Below are 20,438 nucleotides of genomic sequence, written 5' to 3'. Positions count from 1 at the left end.
GAGATTCAGAATCACTACAATTGAAAAAATCGTGGATGTCAAGATGGGAGACCTTAACAAGCCATTTTGGTTCAATGGTAACCATTTCAAAAGATGGAAGGCTGATGACACCTCCATGGATGATGATGAACTTATTTCTCATCATGAGAAAATGGAGAAGTACGATGGTGAGGAGGCAAGGGGCCAAGATGCACTTTTACAAAAAGAAGAGAGCAACATCACAACAAATGTAAATTTAATTACTTCAAATAATGCTACTCTTGAAACTCACAAAAATACTTCTTTGAAGCCTACGAAGTAAAAAATCAAGAAAAACAATGGTAGACCTCCCAAGAAAAATAATGGTAAAAATAACCAACCACAAAATCAACAAGTTCAAGATAAGGGACAGTGCTTTGTTTGTGGCAAGAGTGGGCATATTGCTCGATTTTGTAGATTCTGAAAACGTGGTCCTAACCCTCAGGCAAATGTTACCGAAGAAGTTTTTGTGGCGGTGCTTACCGACATAAACATGGTTGAGAGTGTTGATGGATGGTGGGTTGATTCTGATGCAAACCGTCATGTTTGTTATGACAAAGACTGGTTTAAAAAATATTCTCATTTTGAGGAGCCCAAAACCATCATGCTTGGTGATTCTCACACAACTCAAGTGCTTGGAACGGGAGATGTCGAATTGTGTTTTACTTCTGGAAGGGTATTAACTTTAAAAAATGTACTCTATACTCCTTCCATGAGAAAAAAATTTGATGTCTAGTTTTCTTCTTAATAAAGCAGGCTTTAAACAAATTATTGAATCTGATCAATATGTAATTGTGAAGAAGGATATTTTTGTGGGAAAGGGATATGGTTGTGATGGGATGTTCAAATTGAATGTAGAAGTGAATAAAGCTTCTACTTCTTTTTATATGCTTTCTTCTACTAATTTTTGGCATGCTCGTTTGTGTCATGTTAATGATCGTTATGTTGGAATCATGAGTAGTTTAGGATTAATCCCAATGATTAAAAAGAATTTTTAAAATTGTGAGCCTTGTAGGAAAGTTAAAATCACTAAAAGGCCTCATTTTTAAGTTGACAGAAAAACTGATTTGTTAGAATTAGTTCATACTGATATTTGTGAACTTGGTGGAATTTTAACTCGTGAAGGTAATAGATATTTTATCACTTTCATTGATGCTTTTTCTAAGTTTACATATGTTTAGTTGATGAAAAATAAAAGTGATGCTTTTGAAAATTTTAAAACTTATCTCCATGAGGTTGAAAATCAGTTTGGTAGAAAAATAAAAAGAATTAGAAGTGATAGAGGCCGTGAATATGAGTCAAATGAGTTTAATTCTTTTGTTTGATCATTGAGAATAATTCATGAAACTCCTCCTCCTTACTCTCCTTCATCTAATGGAGTAGCGGAAAGGAAAAATAGAACTTTGGTTGAATTGACTAATGTCATGCTTATTGAGTCACATGCACCTTTAAATTTTTGGGGTGAAACTATTTTGACTGCTTGTTATGTTGAATCGTGTGCCTCATAAAAAGTTTAAATTGACACCTTTTGAATTGTGGAAAGGTTACAAGCCAAGTTTGGGATATCTAAGAGTTTGGGGTTGTCTAGCCTTTGTAAAGCTAATGGATCCCAAGATTACAAAATTGGGTAAGAAAGTTACTACTTGTGCTTTTCTTGGTAATGCTTCAAATAGTACAACCTATAGATTTTTTAATCTTGAAGATAATATTGTGATAGAATCGGGTGATCTATTTTTATTGAAAATAAATTCCCTTTTGATTCTAGAAATAGTGGGGGTCAAAGGATTGAGCAAAATATTTTGTCACTACCTAGTTCTTCTACTTCTACTTTAAAAAATAAAGAAATTGATGATTTTGAGTTAAGAAGAAGTAAAAGAACTAGAGTAGAAAAAGATTTTGGTCCTGATTTTTATGTGTTTAATGTTGGAGATGACCCTCTCACTTTGAAAGAAGCATTATCTTCACATGATTCTATATTTTGGAAAGAGGCTGTAAATGATGAAATTCACTAATTTCTAATAAAACTTGGAAGTTAGTTGATTTACCATCGGGTTGTAAAACTATTGGTTGCAAATGGGTCTTAAGAAAAAAGTTGAAACCATATGGATCTATTGATAAATACAAGACTAGGCTAGTTGTAAAAGGTTTTAAACAACTAGAAGGCCTAGAGTTTTTTGATACTTTTCACCGGTAACAAGAATTACATCCCTAAGACTTTTAATTGCTATGGCTGCAATTTTTGATTTGCAAATTCATCAAATGGATGTAAAAACTGTTTTTTTAAATGGAGACCTAAATGAGGAAATTTATATGGATCAACCCGAGTCTTTTGTTGAAGCATGTCAAGAAAGCAAAGTATGTAAACTTACTAAATCCCTATATGGCTTGAAACAGGCACCTAAGCAATGACATGAAAAGTTTGATTCCTACATGATTGAAAATGGTTTTAAAACGAATGAGTGTGATAAGTGCATGTATCATAAGTCTTGAAATAATTCACATGTGATTATTTGCTTATATGTTGATGATTTGTTGATCTTTGGCTCTAACATGAATGCTATTGATGAAGCTATGATTATTCTTAGAAGCCATTTTGATATGAAAGATCTTGGTGAGGCAAATGTTATTCTTGGAATAAAAATAACAAGAACATGTGATGAAATTTTCCTTGACCAGTCACATTATGTTGAGAAAATTTTGAAAAAATATTAACTTTCTTGATTGCAAGCATGTTGCTACTCCTTTTGATTCAAGTGCTCATTTATTTCCTATTGAAAGTGAAAATGATGTAGTAAATCAAAAGGAATATGCTAGCATAATTGAAAGTTTGAGCTATGTGACTGATTGCACTAGGCTTGATATTGCATATGTAGTAGGAGTACTTGGCAGGTTTACAAGCAAGCCAGGTAATGAACATTGGCATGCTATAACAAGAGTTATGAGATATTTAATTGGAACAAAAAATTGTGGTTTGTTCTATAAAAAATATCCTGTTGTACTTAAAGGCTTTTGTGATGCAGATTGGAAAACATTATTAGGTGATTCCTATTCTACCACTGGTTATGTCTTTACTTTGGGTGGTGGTGCTATTTGTTGGAGATCAAAAAAGCAAACTATAATTGCTAAGTCTATCATGGAGGCTGAACTAATTGTTTTAGCTTCAGCTAGTGAGGAAGCGAATTAGTTAAGTGATTTATTGTTTCAAATACCTTATTTTGAAAAACCAATTCCTCCTATTTTAATTCATTGTGATAGAACCGCTACGATTGGTAGAGTTCAAAACCGTTATTACAACGGTAAATTCAGACCTATAAGGAGGAAAGATAGTAATGTAAGATCGTATTTGACAAATGGTACCATTAATGTTGATTATGTCAAATCTTGTGATAATCTTGCAGATCCTCTTAATAAGGCCTTAATGAGAGAAAAGGTCTGGAGCACATCGAGGGGGATGGGATTGAAGCCTATAAATCCTTGAGTCATATATGAGGAAACCCAACCTGGGGACTAGAGATCCTATAACCAGGTTCAAAGGGAAAAACTAATCATATGATGACTTGTTGTGAAAAAATGCACTATTTTTTTTTATTCCCTCCCTATGATGTGAGTGCATTGTATCCTGTAGTACTTTGTGAAGGTTGAGTTGATAAAACTCTTAATGAATATTTGTAGCCCGTATAGGTGGAGTGTTAAACTTACAGGAACACTCTCGACAGATTTCACCTATGTGATGTGTGGAAGTAGGTCGCTTCCTATGAGAATTTGACTTATTCTCAAAAAGACTCATGAAACCGGGAGAGCACATGGTCACGTGTTGTCTTTTACAGCTCATGTCAACACCTTGATTATTATGTGTGAGCAGTGATATTTTATTTCCCTCAAGCAGTCATAGTTCAAGTCTAAGATCACTACAACTTTGGAGTAAAAGTTACTGCTTTACTAAGTGGAGGTTCAATGCAGAGCACACCTTCATTTTGCATAGTAGTCTTTCTTCTGCTGATAGACTCTCTTGTGAATATTAAAATGAGTGGGGGATTGTTAGTGTAGCATTTTAATATTTTAAGAATTTACATTTCTTACATTGCCACATAGTCAATTGATACTGCCGTTTGGTTGACTCCTCATGGGCTGCAGAATGTTAATGGCAATATTGATTGCTGCATTACTCCATTTTGGAGTTACAATATTTGTTACTGTTGCAGCTTGTCAACAAACCAACGGTTAGCCAAGAAAAGTTACATTGCCCATTAAAATTTTTGTAACCTTTCATACATTATTTCACTCATTATCCTCCATTATACCTTGTAACATATGTAACTCCTAAGACATTTATCTTCACTATTTACTACCCTATTATCTTCCTATTCATTGCTAGGAAGACTCTCTCAACTATAAATAGTGGTGGTCTTCATTTGGTTTAAAACACACAACACACAAGAAAAACATAGAGCGAAAAAGTTGGTCAAAAAAGAGAGTTCTTATTAGTTGAAGGGAGGTGTTCTTTTTGTGGAGCTTTGAACTCACCTTTTGTCCAAAGTTGTTGAGTTATATATTGTGAATAGGCTGTTGTATCCTAGAGGGGACAAGTCAAGAAGGACTATTGCTGGACCGGTGAAAAATATTTGCTGCAGTGGGCTTGAATCTCCTTAAAGAGAGCGAGTTATCCGCTCCTCAGCCTGAAGAGATTTATTTCTTCATTTTATTTTCAATTGTAATCTTATATATTTTTTTGTTATTTTTTAATCTTTCACTAACAAATTTTCCGCATCCCACTTTACTAACGTCATGGGACACAAATTAATTAGAAATTTTAGGTTTGAGTTTTGAATGCCGTATTATAATATCTCTTCTATCTCTAATTACTTGTCCAATTTTCCTTTTTTACTTGTCCATTTTGACAAATCAAGAAGAAACATTTTTTTTTTACCTATTATACCCTCAATTAATTAATTTTGAAAAAAGGTAGAACTTCTTGAAAACCTTAAATTTGTAATTCATTCGCTTCATAATTAATATGGATAAAATGGTAAACTCTCTATGTCAATCATTATTTTCTTAATAGGTGTGTCAATTTCAAAATAGACAAGTAATTAGGGACAAATGCAGTTGTTATAATATGTGATCGTTCAGAAAATATATATCTACTAGTAACATTTATTCTCCTTCAAATACTCCCTTCGATCCATTCACAAATGACAATTATTTTCCATATTCAAGTCCTGAAAATAGTAAAATTCAAATTAATGAACCAATTTAATCGAGATCTCAGAACCAATTGGGTGAGACACATTTTTGCTTTTTTAAAAAAAAAAAAAACATGAGGTGGAAGTTAGGATACGAGGTCATTTTTTGATATAACTAATGAAGGATGAATTTTCTATTCTTGGCAAATTAATTGATGGGTATTACCTCATTCGTCCCTGAAAATAGAAATCGATAACATAATGGTTTATCATAATTCATAATTGTGTCTTTTTTCAGCTTTTTCTTATTCCACATTTCTCTTATTTACTCATGCATCTTATTATTGACAGGAAAAACAAATCGAAGTTGACAATCTCTATTCTTTTCCAGATATTTTTGTGTTCTATTTTCGGGTAAGAATTTTCTTTTCTATTGGAAATAAATTAAATATTCCCCTTGTTCAAATTTATGTGACACATTTTGAATTTCGAAATTTAAATAAATCTAACCTTTAGTGAAAAATTACAAGATTACAATTGAAAATAAAATGAAGAAATAAAAACCTTTTCAGGCTAAGGAACGGATATCTCGCTCTCTTTAATGAGATTCAAGCCCACGATAGTAAAGGGAGTAGTATTCCACTCAACCAAAAGTTTTGCTTACTTTTTATACGTTGCATGTGAGTTGCACAATGGAAAAGTAAGAAACGAATTATTTTCTCCATCTTGAACTAACTAATTGTAGTATTTCAGTAATTAGGTGGCAACTGGCAATCGGCTTAATAAAAATCTTATATTTTCGGAAGACGTTCAACCACATGAAAAGATTCTTTAATAAAACTTTAGCCGTAACTGATTGTGACATAGAAACCACCGGTTAAATAAAGGATATGAACAATTTAGAATCATATCGAGGATTATAACTTATTTATGCTTTTAAACCATAATTGTTATATATAATTATGGGAAAACTACATAATTATTAGATATACTAAACTGTCATATAAATTAGTATTACCTATACTTTTAAAATATTACGTATCTTATCATAAATTAAGAATTTTCAACGTATTTTACACTTAGATACATGCATTTTTGCTACCAGATACATAAAAATAGAGAGAGAGAGAGGCGAGCGAGATTGAAGAGGGAGGAGAGCAACATTCGTATGTATCTCAGATACATGCGAATCACACTAGATACACATTAGATGCATGCATCTGCATGTATCTGGAGTGTTTCACCTGTATCTGGGATATCATATAAATGGGAGAGTGGCGAGGAAGATGGGAGAGAGGCGAGGGAGATGTGTTATGTATCCCAGATACATGCGAATCCACTTGGATACAATGTATCGAGAATAAATTACACCTAAATTTGACTCCATGTATCGAAGATTCCTGTATCTGGACGTATATAGAGGTACCAAAAAATATGGATGTATCTAGAGGCATAAAAAATCCGGTAAGACACCTAATATTATAAACTACAGTGTATCTAAGTAATTAACACCTAAACTAGTGGAATTTACGTAAGTTTCTATAATTATACCCTCGAAATCTTACTTCTTCTTTTTCTTCTTATTTTATCGCAGGATAACAGCGAACCAATATGCATGGTTCATTGGCATAAAGAATTCAACTCCAACAATTGCTTCCGCCATTGATAATCTAATTCCAGCTTTCACCTTTATCATAGCCGTACCCTTGGGGTAATTAATTAATTCTCTACATTTCAAAAGTAAAATAAAAATAAAAAATACATGTTGGAACGTGATAAATAAATAAGGCATAAGGGACATGTACCCCTTAGACTATAACCGAAATCCAGAGACATATTTTAACTAAATTAAGGTCCTATTACCTCTCCGAATTCATTTTTTTTTTGTAATTTTGTACATCTTTTGGCTTACTGGCACACTCTGTGACTCCACCTAGTTGAGGCGCGTGAGAGATGTTTGGATGCCACGTAAGCCTAAAAGGTGTACAAAATTACCAGAAAAATGGATTCAGGGATAATAAGACCTTAGTTTAGTTAAAGTTTGTCTCTCTCTGAGATTTCAGTCACAATCTATGGGGTACTTATGCTTTTATCCCAATAAATAAATAAATAGTTGTAAATAATTTTATTTTTTTTGGGTGCAGGATAGAAAAATTGGGATTAAGAAGTATAGGAGGACAAGCCAAGTTTTGGGGTACAATAGTATGTGTTGGAGGTGCAATGTTATTGTCATTATATCATGGCAAAGTTGTGATTGGTCAATATGCAGAAAATACAGGCATAGATGTCAATTTTGCCCATTCCAACTCTTTTTAGGACCTTTTTACTTATAGTGTGCAGTCTTACTGATGCCATTTGGTTAATCATTCAGGCAAATCTACTAGTTAAACCTCCTCATAAAATTCTCATACAACTTAATTTTACTTATTCTTAATTTTTTGAAAGGGCAAATGACATTTTTGGTCGCTGAATTATTACTTTATCCTAGTCTTAGTCCTCATGTTATTTAACTAACCACATTAAACCTTCAATTAATGTTAATGTGTGATTTTGATCCCTAATACTAACGCATGTTAAAAATTTATCCGAATAAAAAATAAGAAAATAAATAACTGAAAAAGACGAGCAAACATAGGAGATTTTTAGCCTATGTTTTTTTGTTTTACTTTTTGTATATTTATTTTTTGATATGCGAGTCTGTTAAGTTTTTAACCTCTGATAGTATTAGGGATCAAAAGCACACATTTATATTAATTGAAGGTTTAATGCCTTTAGTGAAATAATACGAGAACTAAAATAAGAATAAGGTAATAATATAGGGACCAAAAATGCTATTTATCTTATTTGAAATGCTAAAAAGCTAGTTCTAACAAATATTTTTGTTGTTATTTTGTGGGTTAAATTAAACAAAGCTAAATGAGAAGTATGCAGCTCCATATACATGCATAACATTGATGTGCTTAATGGCAAGTGTGGATAGTGTCATTATTGGCTTTTGCATCGTCCCTAAACTTTCTGAATGGGCTTTAAACCCCATTAGAGCTCTCTCTGTGGTTTATAATGTACGATTCTTTTGCTTATCTATTAAACTTATATAATGAATTTATGTGACACCTTTCAGATTTCAAGATCCAAACAAATTTACTTTTTACCATAATATTTGCATATAATTGTCAATTATTATGACTTTTTACGTAGTTTATGTTGGGATATATACTATTAACCACGTGTTTAGATATAGTATTTATTATAGAATAATTATTTATTTATTTTAATAGATCATATATTCGTTTATGGTGCTTGTTTACTTATATAGTAGATGATTTAGTGTATAGAGTTTAAGCTTATACACAGAGAATTAAATCATCGGTTCTTATAAGTATAAAGTTTTTTTGTTCACAATCTAAGATGGAAATTGGACATGCCATCGGTACGATTGTAGCACAAGATTATATGTAGTTTATCTTGATTATGGAAATGGTATAGTTCCAACTTCTTGTGCTAGTGCATTTTGTATGTATTGAACGGGACCGAGTAGAGATACTTGCTTTAGACTGACTGACAAAAGCAATTCTCTAAACTATTAAATGTACTTATATTCTTAATCCTGATATAACTATTATGATCTGTATATGTTAATCATCGTTTTGATTTATTAAAAGGTGAGATTCTAAGATGGGTCAATATTCTTGGTAGATTGGATGATGATAATATATATTGGTGAAATAATAAGTTAGTTGATGGAATCCATGTCTCGATATAGAGATTGATGATATGCCTTTTTGAGAAGCTTAAAAGTTTTCATCGTGTCAAACCTTGCAAGTGGATTTACGAATCCGATACATGAAATAAGTTAAGCAATGCTCTAAAGGAAATTGATCATTGAATTAAGTTCGTCAGTAATTTAATTTATTGATTAGTATCTGTAATCTTAACATGGGGAATTACATATGTGTCTAATGGGGAATTTCGAAATATAAATAGAGGAGTGCAATTACGAATTTCTAGTGGAATGATTTGTAATTTATTATGGTAAGAATAATTTAAATTAATTATTTGGAATTATTTTCATAATAGGAAGCCTCGGTAATTAATTATGTGGTCCCTACCGTGCCCATATCTAGAACTCATAATTTATTGTAAAGGGAAAAAGGAGAAGTATGTGTCTTTCTCTATTCTAAGGAAAGGGAGAAGTATGTATCTTTCTATGTTCTAAGGCAAGGGAGAAGTATATCACTTTTTCTATTCTAAGGAAAGAAAGAAGGATATGACTTTTTCTTTTCTAAGGAAAGGGAGATGTACATGTCTTTCTATTCTAAGGAAAGACATGGTATTCCTTTTCCTTGGACTAAGAAGAAATCTCTATAAATAGGGATTCTTCTAACCCTTGAAAAGGAATTTTTTTTCTTCATAAAATACTTGTCCACCCAAGTATTGAGAGGGTTCGGAAGTGAACTTGGGATCACTGTAGAAGACCGTAGAACTGTGGTCTAGTTTGTGGACTAGCTTATGAATTTGCTTGAAGTTTCTAGCTTGTCGACTAGCTTGAGGATTCACTTGAAGTTATCGGCTCACCCTTCAAGAGGTAATTCTGAAATTAAATTCAGAAAGTTTATATGTCCTAACATGATTGTACTTGTTCTAGTATAAACAATGTGTTGTCTATTATTCATGTAAGTTGTATGATTTTGGTATGTTTCCGCTGTGCATATAGTTTTCCAACAATTGGTATCAGAGCCATACTTACATCTTTATAGATAACATAAAATATATGTATGTGCAATTGTATGTATGATTCATGGTTGGTAAATATATTTTTATCGCGAAAAAAAATGAATCAGATGAAATTTTAAGGTTTTTGATTAGTTGACTAAAGTATATACGCTCTTAAATTTTGAGATTATCAAGAGGGTAAAATGTGTTGGCGACAATTTTTCACTTTCACGTGGGAATGGACAGCAATAGTAAACATTTGTCCTAATGATTATTTGAAGTCCTTTATTTTTTAAATTAATGGAACCCAAATTGAAAACTTTTCATCAGTTAAAAGAAAAGTTAAAGTTCAATGGATTTGTTTTATTTCATAAATGAAAGTACGAACTTCTGCACATGTGATTGATTTTTTTTTCGGCGGCTAGTTGCAATTTTTTTTGGTTTGTTTCTTATTAATCCATCAAATTTGCAAAGCTTGATAAGAAAGGGAATCATAGAGGTTGTTAATGAACAAATTATCATTGAACTGATTGTGAAGTTTTTTTTTCAACTTTATAAATTTTGTTCTTGACTAATTGTTGACTCCAAACCTTGTTAAATGGTGGTGATAGTCACTCTTCAGGTCAATTGAATTTTTTTTTCTCTTTTTGTTCAATAATTATTTGAGCATGTTATTCATTACATATATATCAATTTGTATAAATTAAGAATTTTTTGGTTAATAAATAGTTATCACTTAAGCAATTTATTTATTTGAAATCGTTGAAAATTCTTTAGACTTTATACATGTGATAATATATTTTGTAATAGATGAATTGAGAATTATGATTAATAAATAGGATTCACTAAAATGATCTATGTATTTGAGTCATTAGAACATCCTCAATTCATCAAGTATAAATTATTCTAAGTGAATATTAGTGGTAAATATTTATTTACGTAAATGTTGATTTACCTTAAAATACTAGTAATGCTTAATTAATTAATGAGAACAGATATCGAGGTTTTCAGTCAAAAGAGAGAAACATAATATCTTGGATTCTCAAGTGTATTAATTTAGAGAATAATTTATTATAAGAAGGTATTGAGTGCCTCAGCCAAAGGAATGACACAACATATGTTTCATGCTCATGAGATAATTATAAAAAGAGAATGAAAATCTGAATCATGCTATTTTTATTTTTAACTATGTCTAAAATGATTCTTTTTTCAAAGTTGGTCATATTTTAGGTGGTCATGAATTTTCTGTTCTCTGATTGACTTGAAATTTGATGGTTCCATCGAAAATTATTTAGATGGATTTTAGGTAGTTTGAAAGATTAAAATTTGATCTGAATATGATAAAGTCATATTGGTTTAATTCCTAAAGATACTTAAACCACTTGAAGTTGAATTTGGTCATAGCTTTGGAAATATTTTTGATAGACTCCAATTGACATGAAATTTGGTAAGTTCATTGGTGATGGACTAGTAAGAAATACTCATTGCTATGTGGTTATAGTTTTGAGGCCCTTAAAATGGTTTTTAAGTCGCTCTTTGGAATTAAAATGTGATAATATAATCCTTTATATCAGTTTTATTTATGTTAAATGTGGTACATGATTACACATGATGAGTTAACATGAATTGATATATGATAAGGATATGGATCTGATTATTTTTCTTAAATTGTTTCAATCTAAATTTGATCATAACTTTGGAGATTAATATTATTTTTAAACTCTAATTGATCTGAAATTCAATAGGTTCATCAGAAACAGTCAAATTAAAAATATTCATAGTTATGAAGTGATTTGGCAATTTGAGATCGTTTAGATGAAGTTATTTTTATATGTATATTTTCATATCTTGAAAATTAATTTAAATGAAAATTACTCAACTATGATACAGAGGTGATAGAGTTTGTTCTCTATGGATGACTAAATTCTAGTGAAGTATTAAGTTCATGTGTTGGCTTAGACCTTCCTCCATATCAGATGAAATTAGTACAAGTCACTAGATTTAATCTCTAGATTTGATAATCTATATTGACTCTCCCTATCTGAGTAATATATGATTGAATCAATTGATCTAGGGATAATGATATTCACTTGGTTTAAATTAACAATATACTCTCCATCTGAGTTAGCTGATGTTCTAAATTTATTGGAGTGAATATCTGACACCATATATGTATGTTGCATGAGTATTAATTTTTTCATCAAAATTTATTGTTCAAGATGCATGGATATCTATGAGGTGTGTTTTGAATTTTCATATTCAATGCATTCACAAACATGCTGATTTTTGGAAAATAGTATTCAGATAAAGTAAATAGTTTTTTAGAATTTTGTTCTTTGCTCTTGATTTGTGAATCTATTTCACAAATGATGATATGTGTCATGCAATAAGAATTTTTGAACGGAAAAATTTTAAATTCTATTTTCACCATATAACATTTTCAATCAAATTGATCATAGTTTTGGAATTCGAAAAAAAAAAAAAAACTCTGATTAATCTGAAATTTGGTAGATTCATAAGAATGACCTAGTAAGAAATTAATTTTTTTTGGATCGTTATATGAGTTTTTGGTCATATTTGATTAAAAAGTAGTGAAGTATTAGTTTTATGTTCTGGCTTAGACCTTCCTCCCTATCGGATGAAATTGATACAAGTCACTATGTATTTAATCGTCTAGTTTTGATAATCTGTATTAACTCTCCTAAACTGAGTAATATAGGATTGGATCAATGTAACTAGAGGATTTTCACTTGACTTAAACTAACAATAGACTCTCCATCTGAGTTAGGTATGTATAAGTTTATGGAATGAATAATCGGTCATTGTACATGTGTATTGCATGAGTAGTTCTCCAATCCTATCGATTGGCTATTCGAAATGCATGGATATATCTGTTTAAATGAGCCTTGAATTTTGTTAGTTAGGATTATTCGAAATATTATGATCTATTTAATGTATTATATCTCATATTCTCAATAGACTTTACGCACCCACTTAGTACTACTTAAGCTTTTCTTTTGGTAGAGATAAGATACTAATTCAAAGAATGCATTGCACGTGTACCTTATGTTAGAAAGAATTATTTTCAGTTTCTAACTAGATAAGAGATGAGTATTTAATATATTTGTTTGTAACTCTCCTATCATTGGGTTTGATGAATATTTTATTTCTTGTGGTACATTGATGCATGATTCCTTTATTAGTATTATCTCTCATGAATTGAATTATATTAATTTGTCTCATAAGGGAAAGTATCTTTTAAATTGAATGAAACTTATCTGTACATTAGCGTCTAAGTCATTTATTCTGAATAGAATTTCAAGGTTGGTTAATGGATGGACATAACGGTTCATTGAAAGCGAAGTCACTACCAACATGTGAGTCTTGTTTAGAAGGAAAAATGACTAAGAGACCTTTCCTCTTAGAAAAGGAAAAAGAGGTAGTGAGAAGTTAAAATTAATCTATTCTGATTTGTGTAATAAATGAGCATTTGGGCAAGAGGTGAATTTGAGTATTCTGAGTTTTCAAGAAGGTTACTCATGATATGAATATTTTTTTTTTTTGATGTTTTGTAAGTCTAAATGTCTTGATAAACTCAAAATATTTAAGACACATGAAAATAGCATCATGAAAAATATATAAAGCCACTGCAATCTGATTGCAGTGACGTAAACCTCTCTGCAGAACTCATAAGTCACTTACCTTATAGAATAATTGCATTTCAACTGTCTACACCAGACACTCTATAATAGATTGGTGTAGAAGAGAAAAGAAGTAGACTCTTATGAAGATGATAAGATTAATTATTGACTTATTATTAGTTATTTTGTTTCTTTTGGGATAGGTTCTAATAACTACATATCACATTCTGAATTCAATTTCTTTCAAATCAGTACCTTGAACAACTATAGAACTAGTTGGATTTGACGTAAGTCTAATCTGTGACATGTTCAAATATAGGATTGTTCAGCACATGTGTTGAGTGGGAGAATAAGAAAATTAGAATTAAGAATGGAATGTGTGTGTTAATTAGATATCCTAAAGAATGAAAGAAGGTTTATTATAGTGTCCTAAAGAAAATCAGACAATTGTTAACACAACTGTCTGATTTCTAGAAAAGGATCATTTAGTAAACCATGTTCCTAGAAGTAAACTAGTTTTACAGGAATTGAACAAAGAAATAACAAATACGTCAATTATAAATTCAGACGCTCAAAAACATCTAATCGGTATGTCAGAAATGACGTTCCATTGCATTTAAGTAGTGGGAGAAACGTTGCTAGATATAAGAAAACTACTACCTCAAGTAGTGGAAGTGATGTTGAGCAAATTGAAGAACACTACATGAAAAGTTGTTAATATTTCAATATCGAAAGTTTTTGAAGAAAATATTAAGATTCAAGATCATGAAAGTGTGATTATGTAGTGCTTAGTCGTAGTGGGAGAATCATAACAAAGATTGATTGATTTTGTATATTTAAGAGGACTTTCATGATAAACCTCTGAAGATCTAATACAAAAACGATAAGTTACGACTCAACATTACTAGACGAAGTTGCATAAGAAAATAACTTTGTAAGATCCTTTTGATAAGAAATATAAAAGGAATATTTGTGAAAGTTGTAAATGCATTGTTAACAGTCTAAGTGGGAGATTGTTAGGGTATATACTATTAATCATGTGTTTAAAAATATTGTTCTAATAATTTTAAAGATTAAATATCTTAGTGGGAGATTGTTAGAGTATATACTATTAACCATGCATTTAGATATAGTACATTATAACAATCGTGATGGTTAAAAGTCTAAGTGGGAGATTGCTGGGATATATACTATTAACCACGTGTTTAGATATAGTATTTATTATAGAATAATTATTTATTTATTTTAATAAATCATATATTCATTTATGGTGCTTGTTACTTATATAGTAGATGATTTAGTGTATAGAGTTTAAGCTTATACACAGAGGATTAAATCATCGGTTCTTATAAGTATAAAGTTTTCTTGTTCACAATCTATGATGGAAATTGGACATGCCATCGGTACGATTGTAGCACAAGATTATATGTAGTTTATCTTGATTATGGAAATGGTATAGTTCCAACTTCTTGTGCTAGTGCATTTTGTATGTATTGAACGGGACCCTAGTAGAGATAGTTGCTTTAAACTGACTGACAAAAGCAATTCTCTAAACTATTAAATGTACCTATATTCTTAATCCTGATATAACTATTATGATCTGTATATGTTAATCATCGTTTTGATTTATTAAAAGGTGAGATTCTAAGATGGGTCAATATTCTTGGTAGATTGGATGATGATAATATATATTGGTGAAATAATAAGTTAGTTGATGGAATCCATGTCTCGATATAGAGATTGATGATATGCCTTTTTGAGAAGCTTAAAAGTTTTCATTGTGTCAAACCTTGCAAGTGGACTTAAGAATCCGACACATGAAATAAGTTAAGCAATGCTCTAAAGGAAATTGTTCATTGAATTAAGTTCGTCAGTAATTTAATTTATTGATTAGTATCTGTAATCTTAACATGGGGAATTACATATGTGTCTAATGGGGAATTTTGAAATATAAATAGAGGAGTGCAATTACGAATTTCTAGTGGAATGATTTGTAATTTATTATGGTAAGAATAATTTAAATTAATTATTTGGAATTATTTTCATAATAGGAAGCCTCGGTAATTAATTATGTGGTCCCTACCGTGCCCATATTTATCTAGAATTCAAAATTTATTGTAAAGGGAAAAAGGAGAAGTATGTGTCTTTCTCTATTCTAAAGAATGGGAGAAGTATGTATCTTTCTATGTTCTAAGGCAAGGGAGAAGTATATCACTTTTTCTATTCTAAGGAAAGGAAGAAGGACACGACTTTTTCTTTTCTAAGGAAAGGGAGATGTACATGTCTTTCTATTCTATGGAAAGACATGGTAATCCCTTTCCTTGGACTAAGAAGAAATCCCTATAAATAGGGATTCTTCTAACCCTTGAAAAGGATTTTTTTTTTCATAAAATACTTGTCCACCCAAGTATTGAGAGGGTTCGGAAGTGAACTTGGGATCACTGTAGAAGATCGTAGAACTGTGGCCTAGTTTGTGGACTAGCTTATGAATTTGCTTGAAGTTTCTAGCTTGTCGACTAGCTTGAGGATTCACTAGAAGGTATCGGCTCACGCTTTAAGAGGTAATTCTGAAATTAAATTCAGAAAGTTTATATGTCCTAACATGATTGTACTTGTTCTAGTATAAACAATGTGTTGTCTATTATTCATGTAAGTTGTATGATTTTGGTATGTTTCCGCTGTGCATATAGTTTTCCAACAGTTTACAAATATATAAATTTCATTCAAAAATTTATAAAGATTTCATGCACAAATTTTCGATCAAACTTAAATTGTTTGACTGATCACAAAAAATGAATAATCCACATAAATTGGGATAGGGGAGTATAATTTAGCATGCTAAAATCATGGATAACATATCCTATTTAATAACAAGTTGCAAATTTCAATTTTTCTTTGATTAATTAAAGGAAGATTAGAAAGTATCATATTAATTTGTTTATGATCATGATAAGTTTTATTTAATGTTGACAACAGGGAGTTGTGTATAAGGTTGTGTATTGGACAATATATGAAATATTAAGTTTTTGAATATAGCGAATGATGAAAATATTTAAGAATCAACAATAATATAATGTGTTTGAAGGTCAACAGAGAGAACATTCTTCTTCAATGAATTAGTTACAAAATGTGATATGTGCATTGCTATATATATATACAGAATGATGATGTGGTCTAATTGACTCAACATACTAACTAACTCTTCTAACCAATTATTGATTGGTCCTAACTAACTAATTGTACATATAATTAATATACAACTGTGACACCATGCATCAATTCATTGACATGCACTTGTTTAATTCTCTAAACTCCACTTCAAGCTAGCTAGGACTATGAAGATATTCTTTATTCCTAGCTTGAACAATGAGGAATATTCTTCCCAAGTGCTTTCGTAAGGCCATTAGCAGGCTGGTGTAATGATGGCAAATAATCAGTAACAAGTAAGTCATCTTCCGAATGAAATGACAATCTATCTTAATTAATGTGCTTGGTCCTCTCATGGATTATCAGCAATTTGAAGGGTTGAAGTGCTGCTATCTGAATGAATATATATGGCCACTTCTGGCGTTGTTGAAGCCATGGCTCTATATTTAGCTTTAGCTGAACTTTTTTGACATCAATATTCCTAGACCTGGTGCAGACTTTAGATACCTTACTAACCTAATTAAGTGGAGCATCCATTTATGGGAGGTGTAGAAACTGACACAAACAGTAGACAGCAAATGGGATGCATGGCAGGTCTCCCAATTGGCCTTCGATCAGTGTGGGAAGGCGGTTTGTTGGCATCAAACTCAGTTGTGGTGAGTTTTAGGTTTAGTTCCATAGGTGTGGTGTGGACATTGGTTTAGCTACTGCTCAACCCATGTCTGCTATTTCCTCTGGTAGATAAGAATGTCTGCCTCACTCCTAGAAAATTCCAATTCCAAACCAACAAAGTACATGATCTTGAAAGTTAGTGGTTTGTATACGTGACAATCAGATTTTGGGGGTTTTAATAAGTTTTCCTCTTTATCTTGTTCTTGTTTTTACTATTTTCCGCTTTTCATTCGTTTTTGTTGGGTTAAGACTAACTTGTCTTGATAGGAAAAAGACGGGTGCAATCACGTCCACTTTTGGATCGTGACAATACCCCCACCGCAAACGCGAGCTGACAACCCGACCTCCACAAATGTGATGCACATACATGACCCAACCCCGATGTTTCTCTCCACGAACTCAATTACTCTGCTCGTAAACACGAGGTTCAAGAATTTTCCATTAACGCAACGAAAGCTTTGTGAACACAATGAATGAACTAGTCAACTCCAGAATCAGCAGACAGAAGTTCCAAACTCGTGCAATTGTTCTGTTTGAAGCATTGAAAACAAATCAATAATGCAAATTGATAACAAAACACATTTAGTAACTGTTGAAATCATCGAATCACTATTTTGAGGTCGTTTTAACCTAATGTTGATCTCGTGATAAATTTCATTTTAAAGATAAAATAGAATAATTGAACCATTGTTGATGACGGTAAACTTCAATCTTAAGAGAAACTAGAATTTCATCCAATGAGTCAATGCACCATCGAATGTGAGACATTGCACCCCCTCCCCCCCGAACCCCCCGAATACCTTGGGAACCGTGCCAAACCTCTAACTAAATTATTAAAAAAATGCAAAAATCACAAAATAATGTTAAAGTCGTTACAAGACAAGAGTTACATTGGTGCCGGCCTTATAACATCTAAATCTAAAATAAATAAAGAAATAAAGCCCGATGACAGATATGTTGGAAGCTCGAGAAGAATTGGCATTGGGACAACTTAATAGCTTATATTACTCTATACCACTTAATTTATTTTTGGTTTATTTTCTAGGATTGAGCTTTTAAAAAAGGAAAAAATGTGGGGTCATGGGTCTCTTTGGCCTTTTTAAAACTTGGGGTATATTTGTGAATGTGGGGTCATGAGTTTGTTTATTGTTTTTAAAACTTGGGAAAAATATACTCTCTCCAATTCACAAAGAATAACCTCATTTCCTTTTTAGTTAGTTTAAAAAAGAACGACATCTTTCCTTTTTTGGTAGCATTTTACTTTTTGCTTTCCACGTGGCATGTTTAAGACCACAAGATTAAGGACAATTTTGTACATTTGACATAACTTTAATTTAGGACCACAAGATTCAAAAGTCTTCTTTAATTTCTTAAACTTCGTGCCAAATCAAACCAGACCACTCTTTTTGAAACGGAGGAAGTATATCTTTACAAAATTATATTATAATCCCAATACATTTTAGAGACCTAATTTTATATTGAAATCTCATTTGAAATGTTATATATATATATATATTAAAAGACACCTTTTCTGAAACCTGTTCCGACGTTTCTTCTTCTCAAGTGCAAGGGTTTTTCATCTTCCCCATACATCAGTGTAATCATCGCTTCTCTTCCCCATACAACTTCTCAACCACTAACTTATACAAACTTTTCTTCCATTAACTTATACAAACTTTTTAACCATTTCATCGTCCTAAACGTCTCTCAAATCTTCATCTGCTTTATTGAAGCTTCTTCCCCAAGTTCAAAGCTTTCATCTTTGGTAAGTTGAATCTTCTGTAATGGTGTTTTTCGGTAATTTTTAGCCGTATTTGGTTGTTTATTTTGTTATAGTAGTGTAATTTTTAGCAGTATTTGGTTGTTTAATGATTCCTTTTTTTGGACTGTTTTTCTTCATGTTCTTGTTTAGGATGTTTGTCGCGGTATTCCATGAATATTTGTGGTCTCTAATGACGTTTTTGTTTGGATATAAATATTTGACCCTATTTGGTTGCTTATTTTTTTTAAAAATAATTTATGTTTATCTAGCCTATTGATTTTGAATTTTTTGCTTTTGTTGTGGATTGCTGTTTTTCTTGGTTGTATTTGTTTGCTTTTGCTGGTCTTGTTTTTTCTTATTACATCTGTTGTTACACGAAATGCAGTATTTTTCATTGCCCTCTTTTGTTAGATCGCCTAAACTTTGATCGACTTTAGTGGCATTTTTTGTCAATCACATTGTTAATTTCTATGTTGTATTTGCTTTTTATTTTGCATGTTTTATTGTAGGTTTACTCTGATTATGGATAAAACTGGAGGTCGGATTGTTAAACGACTTGTTCTTAAGCCTTCAAAAAACAAGAAAAGAAAGGCGAAAGAAGTTTCAAGATGTTCAAAAAAGAAAAAAATTGTAGTTGAAGCACCCAAGTCTAACTCGAATTCTGATACGATGGCTGAAATCGACAACTATGAGGACAATAGTGCCTAAGCTATTGATGATGTTGAGTCTACTGAAGAAAACACTGATAGTGGAGATGAGTCAAGTAGTGGAGATAGCCGAGATACTGGAGATGAGGATGACAATCGACAACTATGAGGACAATAGTGCCCAAGCTACTGATGATGTTGAGTCTACTAAAGAAAACACTGACAGTGGAGATGAGTCGAGTAGTGGAGATAGCCGAGATACTGGAGATGAGGATGATGATCCTCTGTCCTTGCCAACTTGTGCAAGAAAAATCTCTGGTAAGTCCTATAATCTTACTATATGTATAGATGAGTTAGGATCTTTTCCAGCCAAAATTTCTGTGAGAGCAAGAATAACTCTTTATCGTGATTTTAGAAATGCTTTAGTTCAAGAACAAATTTATAATGACTTTAAAGGTAGTTGTTTTGAACATTTAAGGAAAATTCCTGAATATTACAAGTTCAATGGACAGATGGTCCATTACATGTTGTTGCGTCGTGTAAAAAATAAAAAAAATTGCATGAGATGTGGTTTTGTGTGAATGATAAGTCTGCTTGTTTTGGCTTAAAAGAGTTTGCATTGATTACGGGGCTGAATTGCTCAGCATACCCCGTG

The 20,438-nt window shown here is 31.6% G+C and overlaps 1 pseudogene; it reads left to right on the top strand.

The window, feature by feature from the left end:
* The window catches only part of LOC125838389 (WAT1-related protein At1g09380-like), a 66,196-nt pseudogene extending 46,352 nt beyond the window's left edge, over positions 1-19,844 (top strand).
* The last annotated feature ends 594 nt before the right edge of the window (positions 19,845-20,438 follow it).

This window comes from Solanum verrucosum, unplaced genomic scaffold, assembly GCF_900185275.1.
Source record: "Solanum verrucosum unplaced genomic scaffold, falcon-dt-bn FXZP01000150.1, whole genome shotgun sequence".
NCBI lineage: Eukaryota > Viridiplantae > Streptophyta > Magnoliopsida > Solanales > Solanaceae > Solanum > Solanum verrucosum.
Note: the sequence above shows the minus strand (reverse complement) of the source record. Positions and strands in the feature narration are given on the sequence as shown.